The sequence below is a fragment of the Sylvia atricapilla genome, chromosome 2 (assembly GCF_009819655.1).
Source record: "Sylvia atricapilla isolate bSylAtr1 chromosome 2, bSylAtr1.pri, whole genome shotgun sequence".
Lineage (NCBI taxonomy): Eukaryota > Metazoa > Chordata > Aves > Passeriformes > Sylviidae > Sylvia > Sylvia atricapilla.
In genome coordinates, this window is record NC_089141.1 from 20,342,938 (window position 1) to 20,359,115 (window position 16,178).

Here is a 16,178-nt window from a genome sequence, read left to right on the forward strand (position 1 = left end):
TCCACATAAACGTTCTTAAAAGCTCTACAAGTCAAATCCTGCCTTCTCAATGCTTTTTCCCATAGGATTTTGTGGGCCTCAGACAGTGTGGTTAATTTAGCAAGCAAATACCATAGAGGTGATGCCCAAGGACAGAAGCCCATTATATTGCCTTCATGGTGCAGAATATATCCAGTTAAGTGCAGAAGGGTTGGTGGAGCAACAAGCCCTATTGTGTTTCACTGAACTAAGACCCAATTCCATGGGAGCAGTTCTGTTGATTTAGTAGTAACTTTACATAACAGTTTACTAGACTAGCACTACAATTCCAAATAAGGCCCTAAAACCTTCAGTGATTGTGCCTGGGTTTAAAGGAAGATGTATTTCACCTTTTTTGCCTTTTTTGCTTTCCTTTTCCTTTGGAAAAATGCCTAACTGAAACCATGTGTATAACTGGTACACTATAGTACATAAAATGAAAAAACTTTTCAGAAATTTTTCTTTTCTCATGTTAGAAGTGGATTCAGGCCTGTAAATAGATGCATTCTTTATGGCATTAGCAGTTTGTTTTGAATTTAATCAATCACATGATACTATCCCAATATCATTTAACCTGTAATCATCTTTTGTCCAAATATTAGAAGCTCAAATATTAGCATTGCGAATAAGAATTCACTAGGGTGGCACTCAGGCGGGTTTTTCCCCTGAATGCTGCCAAGTAGTTAAGTTGTAATATATTCAGAGATTTGAAAGTCTGCAGTCTAAGTACTCTCCCTAGTTATAAAATTACTGTTCTGGGAACTAACCATCCAGTTAGTTCAATTACTTATTTCCAGTAACAGCAGGTCCAACCTGGTTCAAAGGTAAAATACCTGGTTGTGTGTAATGGCATAGACTATAGGGAAGTTCCTTTCTGAGAACAGCTACGATCACCTTGAAGCAAGAACATTAAAAGTCCTTGAATATTTGTAGTGTACACTGTGTTGCTAGAAATGCTGCTTTTCTCAAATTCTAATATTTTATTTAGGCAAAAAATGATTATGCTTCTTTCTTCACTAATAGATTGTGGCAATGTGTAGGGCAAAGCCAGCTGACACTGAACTCTAAAATGCCTGACTTAGCAGAGATGAAGGGAAGTTTAGGAAGAGCGTGTGCTGTGCAGTTTAATCTGCAAGTGTGTACATAAGCAGATATTCTGGTGCCACGGACATTTTAGATCTTAAATATATGTGCAGCCTTTAGATCAAAGGGTTCCTAAGGGTTTTATTATGCTGATCTATCTAATAATATTGAGCAAACTCCAAAGTGCCAGTTTCTGGTCAACATTCACTTACCCACCTCTGATATGGAGCAAGTACAGGAATCAATCAGAGTTACTCTCTACCAGCATGCAACAAACTAATTTCAGTTTTGTGGCAGGAAGGTTGAGAGCTCTAACTCACACACACAATGACAGGAGAAAGTCTTGCAGCTGATACCCTTGCCATAGTTCAATGTGTACATACCTCGGTCTTTCCAAAGGAGCTGAGGACGCTGAATGTGAGGTTGGGGGCAAGGTCCTGAGTCCTGTTTGGGTCTGGGGATTGCCCTGGGGATTCTCATGGAGTGGAAGGTGGGGATTGTGCACAAGCACTGGCCCAGCACAAGGAGACCAGCGACAACTGAGATCTCCTTGAAGACAACAGAGCAGATGAAGGGTGACTGGGGGAGAGAACTGGGGACACAGACCTTCGCTGGTATGCGGGGGAGCTTAGGAAAGGGGTGAAAGAGTATGAGTGTTTGCAAGGCCTCTTCACCCATGCTGTCTGGTGTTGCACAGGTATCTCTGCAGGCAACAGTGGGGACTTCAGCACCTCTGCCAGGCCTCTGTGAGTTCCAGCTACTCTGAAATATCTGGCACTGAGTGTGTACAGAATGCCAATTGCTGTTCAGGCTGGGAAATGGTGCTGGTGGTACCAAGTGGAGCTGGCCCAGAAATGGCCCTTTGGGGTTAACCACCACTGTCCAAATTAACACACAAGGTGGTGCAGAAAGTGGCTGTCGGCTTGTCAAAGAGGATGATTGAGGAGCACCAGGAAGGGCAGCAGCTCAGTGAAGGACAGAGCAGCTTGATCTTAAGACAGACAAATAGCATGAAACTAAAGTAGGAAGAGAAGAAAACATTCATGCTCCTTGAAATCTCACTGGCTCCTCATTCATAAGGCTTAATGGTGCTGCCACACTCTACTGGCACTTGAATTGGGAAGAGTTCAAATGTTCTTCAAATGTTGAATACTGCAAATCAGACAGAATCACCTTTTTCTTCTGCCAGTGGGACAGAGAAGCATCACAATTTTTCCTGTTGCAGGGGGGAAGGGAGTTAAGCTGTTGGAGCCAGGGTCTAATAGCACTTTTTCAAGGTATGGCTGGGGCTTGATTGGTTGTTTTTTTCCTCCATACCAAGCTTTTTCAGCCCTGAATTATTTTAGTTAGAACATGTTACTATTTTCATCTCCCATTAGTCCAAACTGTTGACCTAGTACGTCTTCTGAGATAAAATGCATTATTTGAGATGGGAAAATTTGTGTCAGTTTAAAAAAATAAATTGCATGCTCACCACACAAAGAGAGCCCTTAAGGACCAAGTCTCCAGCTCTGTATTTGCAAATGAGTGCTGACTCAGGTAATTGAGTTTTTGGCAAGATAGTCAGCACCCCACAATGTCACATTGAGGCCCAAAATATATTAAAGCATCTCTTTGCACAGAGATCATGCATGTGCCTACCCATTTGTTTACAGGACTATCCTAAATAAAAGGTCAAAACGTCACTGTAGTTTAGCTACAAGATTCTGAAAATAAAGAACAAGCAGCATGATTTACTTCTCCAATTCAGTGTATTATGTGTTAATTAAAAACTTTCCACTCCTATGGAGAGCAAAAAGTGAACCTAGCTAGAGGCAAGGGGTGAAGATAAAGAGTTTGAATTGTTCTGACCCTGCAAAGAGAAAATCCCAAGCACATAAATCAACTTTTCTAACAGTAAAATGAATCAGGTCCTTAACATTTTCACAGCCATATCTGAGTCACTGGGTTTTAATAACACCACCAAGAATGTTATTGACAATTATTTAATTACTCAAGGAAGAATATCCCCAGCCTAGGCTTTCTACCAATTCTCTTCTCACCATCTCTGGAGGATTGCTCTGCAAAAAGATGGCCCTACACTGGCAGAACCCTGTGGAAGTATGTGGGAGTTTGCTTTCACTGTGACTTGCAGGAAACAGTTGGTGAAAAGCTAAATCTGATGGTGAATGCTGTCAGGCAAATGGCCAAATCCAAGAAGGAATACAGGCACCTAAACACTCACTGATCTCTGTGACAGGCTGTGGCTTACATTTCTTCAGGTGGCTTGCTCCTGCATCTTCTTTTTTTTTTTTTTTTTTTTTTCAGGATTAACATATCAAAGTTCAAAGGCTTGTTTATTTTCACAAAGAATAAAGAATGTGTGTGTTTTCAAGAGTTGAGGGCAAACTGGTCAGCAGTGCAGAAAGCAGAGTCCTGGGGAGGATGGTTAAAAAGCCAGGGAAAAATTTAGATTTCTTGGCATGCAGATGGGCTGAGCTGAATGCACAGTGCCTCGGCTGTGTTGTGTGGCTGGACAGAGGGTGGCAGTGAGTCTGGGCAAGGCAGCAATGCCCCACAGCCTGCTGATGACAGCTGTGCTACTGGGGAAGCAGAGACATCCAAGGAATCAGTCCCAGAGCAAATGGGGCCAGTGCTCTGGTGGCCCTGAGCACGTTGTGCAAGCAGCCTAGCTGCCCCAGGTTTCCTAAAGAAAACCAGGACATGGAAGAGTTGTAACCTACAGTTATTTTATACCTTTGCAGAAGTCCTCAGAGGCCACTAAAACTTACAATCCTTGGGGCAGGAAAATACAATGTGACTGAAAAAGCTTCTGGTACAGAGATCTAGGAATGCATCAGGTCTAAGCATGGGCAGCCTACTGAAATGCAGCAGATATTGCTTTGGTTTAAGAGTTGACAAGCCAAACTTTCATCAGTATTCACCACACAGACAGATTTCTGTGAGAATTCCGTGGCTTCCCCAGCCTGTGCCTTTTCAAGGTGGCATCACTGTCCTCTTAGAGTCACTGCAGCTTATTGCTCGGGACACCCACACCATGCAGGCCAAATCCTCACACAGCACCTTCTTTCCTGTGCTGTTGCTTCCCTTCTCTATGTGGAAGGTCTTCCAGACTAACACTCAGGTACAGAAAAACACTGCACAGGAAACGAATGCTTCCCTGGGCAGGCACAGAGCAATGAGGATTTGTTCCACCCCCATCAGATATCTAGAAGGTTAATCTTGGTGCTGGTGCAACCCGGGACCTGCTCTTCCTTGACTCCCACCTTTCATGATCTGCAGAGGACTTTGCATTGCTTTGATGCACAGTCTCCAGGGCTGGGTTAGCAATCAGCCCTCAGAGCTCACAGGAGCACAGCCTGCACCACAGTCGGCAATTTTATCTCCTGACTTGACACATGCCTTCACTTCACTTGCAGCTGCCCTGAACCCATTTGGCTGTAAATGCAGCTAGAGAGGTTGAACAGAAGTTTTGCTGAAGTAAGATTAATAAGTTCAAGCCTTTATTAGCATCCAGCTTCCAAAAGTGGATGTGGTCTAAGGAGACCCATAAATGCTTTTTTACTTTATGAGAAGGTAAAATGTTGCTTAATTCATTGTGGCAGGTCAAGATCTCTATGAGAACAAGAGGCTTGAAGAGGAGTGCATGCTTTTTGGAGAGAGTAAAACAACAAAAAAAAATACAAAGAACCATCACATATGTATATAGCTACTGAAAAAAAAATAAACATTTTAAGTGCAGTACTCAGTAGTGACAAATTATCCATCTCTTTTGTGTCTTAGGGAAAAGAGTAATAAAATTGCAGGCTTTGATCAATGGTAGATGAGTCATTCAATGACAAACTGTAGTGATGAGTCCAAACCTTTTAATTCAAGTACATTTTAATCTCCTGTCCTGTTTAATTATCCAATAATGGCAACTTGGATGGAGAGTGATAGACTATGCATACAAAGTGTTTTAAATTCCAAATTTTATTTGTAAGCTATGAGTGAAAAGGATGCTAAATAGGCTGGATCCTGACCTCTCCTGAGTGCTAATGCACTTACTTAACCCAGAGGCGGAGCACGTCTGGAAAGTTAAAAGGAGTTCACTAAAACTTCAGGGAACCTGAGAAGTCATCACACTTTGAAAGGCAGAGAGAGAAGCCCATGACAGCTTGCATTATGACCTAGAAACTCATTCACTGCATTTTTATAACCCTTCTGCTAAACCCAGGAACATATAGCCCTGCCCTGCTCCAGAAACTATAACATCCTGTCAATTTGTACGGAAAATGCGTGTGTTCTCTCAGCTTACCATAGGGCTTTGTTTTGTTTTGCTTTTTACCTACCTTGTTTCTCCTAGTCTTCAGCCTTCAGTGTTTGCTAAAGCTATTCAAGAATGCAATGCCAAATGATGCCCTATTACTGCTCTGCAGCTTTTATTTGAGAAGGCAGCCTCTCAAATGTACTCGTCTAGGCAGCAACAGCTACCTTCACCCAGAGTTAGGTGAAATCATTCCATTTCAAGAGTCCTTTCTTCAGATTTGTTTGTTTGTTTGTTTGTTTGTTTTATTTTGTTTTGTTTCCATTTTTTCCCACAAGGTTGCTTGTAACTTTGCTAGACCTGATCATTCAGGTTGAAATTTTCCATGCTGGGTGTGTATCTCAGGCCTCTTTTACCTAATTTAAACAAAACAGCTTCATTATCATCCATTTCTGAGAACAAGATGATGCAAAACGTGTGCACTTCCCACATCAGAAATCTTACTGTAAATTGAAGCGTTCTGGTGCATTCACTCCCTTGCCTTGTTTGGAGGTCAGTGCAAAGCTGCCCTGCTTCTTAGAAGAGCCTTTGCCATTACTGTGGTATTTCTGGAAATTTGAAAAAGTGCAGGACTGAAACACTTCAGCTCTGCCTGGTTAGAAGGAACGTATAGTATGCAAACTAAATTCTGTATAAATGTGCCAGCCTTTCACGTGGAAACCAGCACAGTCTGAAGTGTCACAGCAGTGACACAGCACCTGCCTGGCCTCAGGCAAAGAGCACAGGCACCAGAAAGACGAGGGTCAGCCACAGGCAGAGGATTTTCCTCTCCAGCTCCATAAGTAAAATTTGATCTTGTTGTTCATGTTCAGCACATGATTTACTCTTTTCTTAGGGAAAGCCTATAGACATTTTCTTCTTCTTAGGGAATGCCTATAGACATGAGTTTTCCACAAGAAGCAGCTTCTCTGTAATCTCATGTAGGAAAGGGCTGATGACGAGTTGATGTTCCAGCTATATCAGATAACCTTTGTGAGCACTAAGAAGGAATTTTGATATTGCCATTATTCAGCTTCCTTTTATTACCTGAGAAGCATTGTGGAATGTACTTTGCACACCACCATTAACACTGCAGCCATTCAGAAGCCAGATCTGCCATTGCAACTATATTCAGCTCCTCTTTATGGCATGACAGTGGTGTGGAGAGTATAGAGAAACAATTCAGAAATTATGACGTCAATGTGACCAACTGGAGAGCCACATCCACCTCTGGACTCCACTCATTAAAATGTCTCCTCTGGGACTCAGGACTTTTCCTTAATAAGCTTCAAAGTATTTCCATTTTCTTTATGTCAGGCTTCTTCCTCTCATCCTCTCTCCCTCTGGCTTATTTAATGAAAATACTAGTACACAGTGAGAGCTGCATAGTAGAGAGAAAGACCATATATGTGGCTAAAAGCAAGCATTATGGAGAGATACCAAACCTCTCATCATAATAATGAAGTGTCAAAAAAGAGAAGGCAAAAATGCATTTTTTGGATGCACAGGCTCTTTTAGTTATGTTCTTTTTCTTCTGTAGGAGCAGGTCTGTGATTTTGCCACAAGCCTACTTCCCTTCTCAGAGCAGAAATGGTAACTTTGCCTGTGCAGCTCAGTTAATTTGTTCAGTAGGGCAAGGCGGGGTTACTGCTGAATAAATAAGATTCTTGGAAAAACTTCACCTGTTTAAAAATATGTAAGAGTGTTTCCTCTAAAATGCAGGACTCTGAGTTCTAGGAACAAACTAAGAATGACTGAGGATTTGCCACTAATCAGTTATATGGTCATATCAACCTCAAGCTGCCTCACACAGTCACATATGCTCTTCAATTTGCTCCCTAACACACTTAGGTAAAAAGTTACAACAAATGCAGATGTCAAAAAATAGTAAACATATAACATTTTTATAAGTATATCAACAAAACCAGCAAGACAGTATTTTGTATTTTCTGGTCAAGTTTGCTCTTGGGATAAATATTAAAAGATGGATAACTCCAGCAGCTTCAAATCTGACTTTTGTGGTGGGCTACATTAGGATTGATCATCCACAAAAGATCACAAGAGAGATCTTCACTTGTGCACACCTTCAAAAAATTTGCAGTGGGGTCATAAAACTGGAAATGTTTGTGTTTGAGAAAGTTGCAGTGCTGAAGTGGCTGTAATACAGAATCTCTGATACCTTTTTGATGTTTTCGATGATCATTTTAGTACTAATTACTTTCAAGGGGTTTAGTTATCTTAGACTGCTCTGAAGGCTTAGAATGTTTTAAGGAGTTTAACTTACAGTTGTGCCAGTACATAGGGTTTGAGGGATCCCAGTTAAAGCAGTGTATCATCAGGACATGTCAAACATACAGTTCAGCTCTGATGAATGTTCAACACGTTGAAGCAGTCATAATTTTCAGTCATTTTTTTTTTTTTAATAGAGAGTTATCACACATAGATATGGAGGCTTTTTGGCACTGAGGTTCAGGAAAAATATGAATTTCCTCAGAAATTAAGTATTAACTCTGGAACTAAAAGGTGAAAATCTGAAGTGATATTTCAGTGCTTTTTGGCACATTACTTATTTTGGGATTTTCACTGCTGTCTTGTGATTGCACTCTAGAGAAAGATCATTGAAACAGATCCTGGCTCTGAAGTAGAGCTTCTCATCTGCTCATTGAAGTGAGTGTTTGCATTGCCCTCTCCAGCTTGAAGACGAGCAGGTTACAAGGTTTCATAGTTTTGCTACAACTACTTCATTTTTACTGTGACTTAGTAAGAAGACACCAGTTCCTCTCCTTTTCCCTTGAGGAGGGAACTCACTGTTCCCATGAAGCAAGGCTGAACCTCAAAGACCCATCAGGCCAGCAGTCTGCCTGGAAGCATTAATTTAGGAGGCAAAGGCAGATGACCATGCATTGCATCCAGAAGAGACCCAGGGCAGAGAGAAGAGACATGGCAGTAAAGACCTGGAGTGGGCAGGGAACACAGAGGGTCCAAAGCTGGTGACAGTGGGCACAGCTGTGGCTGTGTGTTTGGAGGATGTTAGCTTTGCTAATTGCTGTCTGTATAGCCTAGCTCTTTCCAGCACAATTTGGTTTTTTTTATATTGCATTAAATTCATATCATACCATATACAGTTGTGCTGAAAGGCTTTCTGGAACTCAAGCTACAGAGGAGGGGTGCAGCCCTGTGTTTCTTGTCTAGTATTGAAAGAATCTAAGCCAGATGATTGGTTTCATCTGTCACAACTCCTCACTCCTTCCAAGAGTTTATTTACTCATTGGCGGTGCCCTCTTCCAAAGAGAGAGGGCTCTGCCATTGATTCAGTTGGAAATGCGAGAATGGACCTTGCTGAGTGAATATTTCTGTCTGGAAGGTGCTTAACATGCTTGGCACACTGCTAGGAATATTTCATTAGCAATAACAGCAGTATGGTCTCTCTAGTAAACGTCTTTACAAAGACAGGAGAGAAAGGACTGAAACACTACAGGAGTATTTTCACCTAGAGCAGTTACAGAAAAATCCCTTTTGCTACTGCCACCAGCTCTAACTGTGAAAAGAAAGGGTATGTTTGCATTTGTGCTGAAGAGCTGATGTCAATGTGTTCCTAATTTTTATGTAATTTTTATATAATACCACAGAAACCCTAAAAATGATAAGAAATACAGATGAACGGCAAGAAATAAGAATGTGCCATTGTGTCCCTGCAGCTCCTAATTATGTTTTTACAGTATATTGGGCACAGATACATTAGTCACAGGCACAGATGATTTGGGCTTTGGGCTCTGCCTCACCTCAGTCATTTTAGTATGAGACTCAGACCATTCCCCTCTTCTCCTTTCACCTATCATTCCAAGTCCTTTGGCACCATCATCACTTAACTACTTTATATTACAAATACCTAATAACTGCCCCGTGAGGAAGGAGACTGTTATTGCACTCATGTGGCTCATTAGGAATTGCATGACAAGAGGATAAGGTAGACTACCCAAGAACACGCTGAACATTTCAGCAAGTCAGAGAGTTCAACCTGCTTTTCATAAGTTCCAGACTTTCTGTAAGCCATTGGACTTTAGCAGAGGAGGCCACTCTCCTAACAAGCTCATCAAGTCTCCTACTTAAAATCTCCAGGAAAGCTCCAATTTCTCCACGCAGAAATTGGAGCTTTTGCACTAGATCAGAATTCAGAAAAAAACCCCAAAATATTAACCCTTTAAGTCTCGAATATTAACTGTTCTCCATAGCCTCTCTTTATTGTCAAGAGCTCTGGATTGCATATCCAGGTTTACAGCAGTCAGTTCTGAAAAAAAAATGCAGGAGCAATCTGACTGCATCTAGCAGTTTTGACTGCATCACAGAACAGCTTACAAAAAGGACAGGGAACTGCATGTTTGTAGCCTGGCTCAGACTTTCCTAAAGAGTTAATGTGTGAGAGAGATCAGAAATTTAAAGTATCTTTTTCTGCTGGTTCCTAATTGTGCCCACAATATTCCTAATCATGGGAATTCACATAGGAACAAACAAAGGCACACATAAAACTGTACCTGGAATTGCAGAACAAAGATGAAAAGCATGCTCTCCAGAAAATCCAGAAAAAAAAACCTGTGCAATTACTGTGAAACATGAAAATATAAAGCTCAGAAAAGGTTTTGCTGCTTTTATTTGAGACAATATAGATTAAGAAAATAAAGGATTTCCATCAAAAGTAAATTAGTACGACCACTGTCAAAGAATAGCATACCAGAACCTTCACTTGCTTTGTGTCAGTCTGTCTTTATAAAGTTGTGAAGGCAGTGATGAGCTCAGCATAGTGCCTGGGCTTAACTTTCTTTCACACAAGAGCCTGGAGAGAGTATCAAATCAAAGGTGCTGGTGCAAGGTTTGTGGTTTCCCAAACTACTTCTCTTGCCACCAAGAGAAAAGATGGAGAAAAAGAATCAATCTAAAGAGCTGGAATGAAAAAAGTAAGGGAAGCCAAAATTAGGTCTGGAGGTCAAGGAAGTCCAGGAGGAGATGCAAGGATTTATCCCAATGCTGGAAGAAATTCTTGTGGACATGAACATATATTATTCACTCCCGCGATAAAAGTGTGGATGCTGTAATAATCCTCCAAGGCAAGAAAGTGATCTCAGCATCAAAAGAGTTTTCTAATTGAAACTTGGATTAAGACAAGACAGAAGGTCAGGCTTGTTCTTAGCTTGTCCTCAGGAGATGGAAAAGGTGACTAGAGTTGTTTTTCTGTTTTTTTTTAAGGGTTATTCCTGTTCTAAGAATGAAAGAGGCTTGAAGTAATTTGCTAAATATAAATACAGAAGACTTATAGGTCAGGAGGGTACTTTTTGTCCATGTCTGCATCTGAAACTAGATGACCTCTCTGGTTGAACTTCTGCTTCTTATTTCCAAGGACAGGATGAGATCCCTCATCTCTTGAAGCTGAACAAAAGGTGAACATTTTCCAGTGTGGTGAGCTGTATTCTGCCCTCAGAGCTATTGAACTTGTGGTCAATTTAAATCTAATGTGAAAATTGAAAAAGAGAGACCAGCTGTGATTTTCATGAAGCTAATCTCCTTTCTAACAAGGGTACTTAATAATTCTCAAAATAGCCCTTAAATTCTTTTACTTCTCTCCCTGCAGACATCAGGCAGGACTTCTCTCTGAGCCTCATGGATGAATTTTGGATGCATATCCTGTTATTAGAGATACATGTCACCAGGTTAATGGGGAGGTAGGGAGAAGAGAGAACAGTCTAACAGAGACCTGAGTGCCAGGGACTAGTCCCAAAGGGAGCTGTGGAAGATCTACATAACAAATCACATCAAGAGAAGCAAAAGCTTATATTTACCTCCCCCTCAGTTTTACTTTCAGCTTCAGAGAAACAAAGCAGAAGAGAAATCAGGAATAAAATCCAGTCATCCACATGCTATCAATGGGTTTCACCTGCTCTTGGATGCACAGGTCGATACAGCTGTGAGATACTGCTGCATTGCCTCACAGGGACAAGCATTGCTGGCAGAAGTTTTGTGCCAGCTAAATAGATAAGTGAAGCTAAAATGGACTATAGGTTTTTTTCTTCAGGAATTCCATTTTATGGAAGAATGCAAATCACATTTATTGACCACTTTATTGAGTGAGGAAGAACTCTGAAAAAAAAGAATTGCTTTTATATCTTAGACTTGCCAGACAGAGAAGGTTAGAGCTTGTGATTTCTAAGAGCTGGTCCCAGTAAGCTGGCCTAGCACTTCATCATGCCATGAAGACCTGCAGTGTGACACTGTGCTGAGAGTATCGGGGAGAAATACATACAGGGAAAATAGCAGTTACGCATTCAGTGCAGGATTCAGCTTGTGGGCAGGTGCAGAGATCCATGTGGAATGAGGACAGTGAGGATCAGTGTGTTTGTTTATTCCATCCATGACTGTATGAGATGGTAAGTTCATTTCTAGGACCAGGGAGACTGCACCTTGGCTGCATGATGCTCAGTGCTGAAATGGTACATACTTACTCTGCTGTGTCAAATGCTTTTTAAAGAAGTGAAGGGACACTCTGTTCTGGCAGACTGTATATCATGCACAGTCTGTCTGCACTTCACTGACTTTGTGACGAGTCAAGTGTGGTCTGTCCTTCCATAGCTGGTATAAGTCCTCTATATGAATTTAACGGCTCCTAAGAGCACTAAATCCTGTGAGCTTTGGCTGAAAAGATTATTAAAATGTGATTGTATGGTTGCATTTGATCCAGATGAGATCTCTTCTGCCACGACCCAGTAATGTGCAAGCCATGTATCAATGGTTGCAGCACCAGCATTCATGTCCATTCCTTGTTTGTGTAGAGCATGGTGTGGGTTCCTCACACAAAAGGGTTTGTGATCCTACAGTTGGAGATCGTATCACAGTGCCTTACCACCAGCACACAGGGCACAAAGGTTTCATAGGCAGTTTTAATCCTGGCATTTCCTATCAGTGAGCGGCTGATTTTGTCCCTTTGGTGATATTCTTTGTGTGTGTCATATGATCATAAGTCTACACTTGTGAGCATTTTCCTCGCAATATTTGGATATTTTGTCTATAATTCTTCAACAGTGTGCTTTTGTGTCTTCCTTTGTAGAACTTCTGCTACTGCTCAGTTCATCTTTAGCGATCAATTCTGCTATGAAACAAAGCAGTCTAAGACATGATTGCTTAAGCATCTACAATAATGAGACTAAATGTTTTGGCATTGAGGAGCTGCTGTAAACAGAGCTTCTTTTGTGATAGGTTCCTACTGGAAGTTATTGAAATCTCCTATCAGTATTTTTTGTTAAGTTTTAAAACATACTGCTTCCTTTATTACCCGTATCCCATGCGACTCTTTCTGTCAACAAATTAATAACACAGCTGTGTTAGAAGCCAGTTTTGCATGTGAACTTCAGGGTGACTTTCACCAGAATGCAATTCAACCACGTGCTGTGCCAGGTGCCAGGTGTTGGGGCCAACCTGGGACAAACACTGAGCTGGTTTGTTACCACAGCTCTTGGAAGTGAGGCTGCTTTTGTGCTTCTGCCAGGAAAGAACAAGCAGCCTTCCTTGCTGTGAGGCTGCTCACCATGTCTCTAACCAGGGGCTGCTGGTGGCTGTCATCCCATTAGGAGCTACAGCAGATAACCTGCTTTTTAAATGGGAGCTTGTACTTGGTAAGATTAAAAGCCTTCAAACTGCAAATGGAGCACACTTTTAAATAAATGCAGCACCTCTCTAGAATGATGTCAAGTTTTTCAGCAACTTAGCAGAAGTGAATTTAGCTCCCCTAACTAAGAGGTACAGATACAAAGATAAAATCATAGAATTTGTCTGTGTTGTGTGGAACCTTAAAGATCATCAAGTTCCAACCTCCTTGCCATAAGCAGGGACATCTTCCACTAGACCAGGTCAAAGTTCCATCCAACCTGACCTTGGACACTTGGAGGGATGGGGCAGCCACAGTTTCTCTGGGCAACCTCTTCCAGTATTTTACCACTCTTACAGTAAAGAGTTTCTTACTAACACCTAATCTAAACCTACTCTCTGTCAGCTTAATGCCATTCCCTCTTTTCCTATCACTACATGCCTTTGCATTATGTCCTTTTCTGGCTCTGTTGTAGGTTCCCTTCAGGTTCTGGCAGGGGATCTGAGGTCTCCCTTGAACCTTCTCTTCTCCAGGCTGAACAGTCCTCCAAGTCTCTCAGTCTGTCTTTATAAGAGAGGTGCTCCAGCCCTCTGATCATCTTTGTAGCCTCCTTTGGACTAAACCAAACAGGTCCATGCCCTTCTTATCTTGGGGCCCCAGATCTGGATGCAGGACTCCAGGTGAGGCCTTACCAGAGCAGAGCAGAGGAGACAATCCTCTCCCTCACCCTGCTGACCACAGTGCTTTGGATGCAGCCCAGGATATGTTTGGCTTTCTGGGCTGCCAGTGTATGCTGCTGGGTCATGTCCAGCTTCTCATCCACCAACATGCTTCCTTTGATCTCTGATCCTGAGATCTGCTCCTGTGGTAGAACAGGGAAGGGCTGTGGTACAGATGGAAGAGCAGTGGTTGTGACCCTGTCTAGAGATCAGAGGAGTGAGGACAAATCATGCTGTTAGCTGATGTTGGAAACAGCAGCTGTCCCTATATTCTGTCCCCAGTCAGCCAGAGATGGAGGCAGCAGAGGACAGTGTGACTCTCCAGCACCCTGGAATAGGCAAAATGGGCATCTGAGTTCTAGCTGGCTTGTGTGCTTTGGCTTCCTGCTCTGGGAAGTTAGTGGCTTCATTAATTCCTAGAGCCAGTCCTGCACCTGTTTACATATGGCCTCAAATATTTCTCTTTATGTTTGCATTGCACTACTTTTTTCCTCTCTCAGATACATCCCTGCCCATTCTTGTTTGCACTGGGAGGGAAAGATCTAAGCAGCACTCTTTTGTAACAGGAATGTGCTTTTAATTCAAATGGTAGCAGTCTGTGTGATTGTGCTGAGCACCTTTGTTTCCATCTCCAGCTGCCTTCCTCTGCAGGGTGGGCTATTGCAAACGTGTCAGATCTAGCACTAACATGATGGAGTCTCACATCAAGCAGATGAGAAGACAATAAACACCCCTCCAAATTTTTGATGAGGGTAAATATTAGCTTCATTAGTGAAGACTTCTCTCTCTTTGATGCCAGCACATGATGTTTGCAACAGCATCTTTAGTTTTTGTCTGCAGAATGCTGAGGCTGTGCTGACTGGGAAACCACCCATGTGCTTACATCCATCCAGGAAAGCAAGGGCAGCATTTTTCTCTGTGTTGCAGCCAAACCCACTTTCTTCCAGCACAACAAAAACCTGCACAACAAAAGGCTTCATATTAGAGATGTTGAGAGGGGTGGCAAAGTGGGAAAAGATGGAAGTGTGGCCAGGAGGCTAGTGCCTCAGATACCCTTGACATGGGAAGTTACAGCTGTGTTTCAACAGTGACAGAAAAGCACATGAAAAGTGACCAGCTTCTCTTTTGTCCCTAGCAGGAGACCAACACTAACTCTAATCCAGAGAATGTGATGGAGTACAGCCACAGTTTTGTCTGGACCCTGTGACCTGCCAGATGTACACAGCTGTGAGCCAAGGCAGCGCATCTACAGGAGTGAGGGAAAGGGAGGTGATGAACAGAAAGGAATTGGCAGGTAGAAGCAGAAAGAGTGTCATATGTTGGGGAAGTAGTTGATGTTCAGGAACACTTGTCCTGGGAACAGATAGTGCTAGCCTATTAAAGGCATTGACTTGGAGGTTGCAGTGCCTTCTGTGATCCAAAGGTCAGAATGAATATCAAGCTCAGCGAGCACAGTAATAAAGTGGGGAAGCCAAGCTAGCTAGCAGAGTATAACCCAGGAGATGGTTTCACTCCATCACAGGCTTGGATAGAATTGCTTAGTAAATCGCTAGGCCCTGCTGTTGAATATAAGTTGCAAAGCTTTAATATCTAGCCTTTTATTCTTTTCCCATTGTCTGATACACAAAGTACGTATGGCAGGCTTGTTTGAATCCCATAAAATGCTGGAGGGTGTTTCTGTTCCTCTGGAGGCTCAACAGGGAGGAATTTGCCACAGCAAGTTGTGGATGGGATTGGGGAAGTGTCCTTGCTGCTCCCATGCACCCTACTGTCCACACAGCTCCTTCATGGAGGGTGCCCTGTGCTTGCATCCAGGGAGAGAATGTGGAACATCTTGGGGACTGAAAATTATTCCCTCAGTCTTTATACATATAAGGTTCAATCACTGACAGCTGAGTATCCATACAGACATTTTCACCAGTTCCACTGTACCAGTTTAATGACACATCTGAGATTTCCTCCACTTAAAGAGCCCTCTGAAAATTAAGAGGTGATTACCCAGCCCTTCACATAGTTTTAAAACAAATCTTTGGAAATTACTTAAGCATTTCTTCATAAGATCCTTTTTAAACCTAGCTAGTGCAATTTCCTTGTGGTAGCAGAGGCAAAGTGAAAAAAAGGAAGGGAAAAAGGCAGAGGTAGATCACCTCTGTGTGTATGTGCGTGTGTGTGTGCAGGCTACCTTTATAAACAAGGCCTGGCTCAAGCATTTGAATGTCATGTTTTTTCTTCTTTTTAGGAACAAGAATGAAAATTTTCATGAGCTGCCATTGATAATATACCTAGGTGGGACAACCACCAGCTAGATCTGTACTCGTTACTTTCTCATTGTGGTTTCACACAAGCAGAGCACAACCATGCCTGGAGTTGAGAGACGACATAAGCAGAAGTCACTATATCCTAAAATTTTACTCTCTGCCAAAAACTTGCTCTTTTCCTCTGG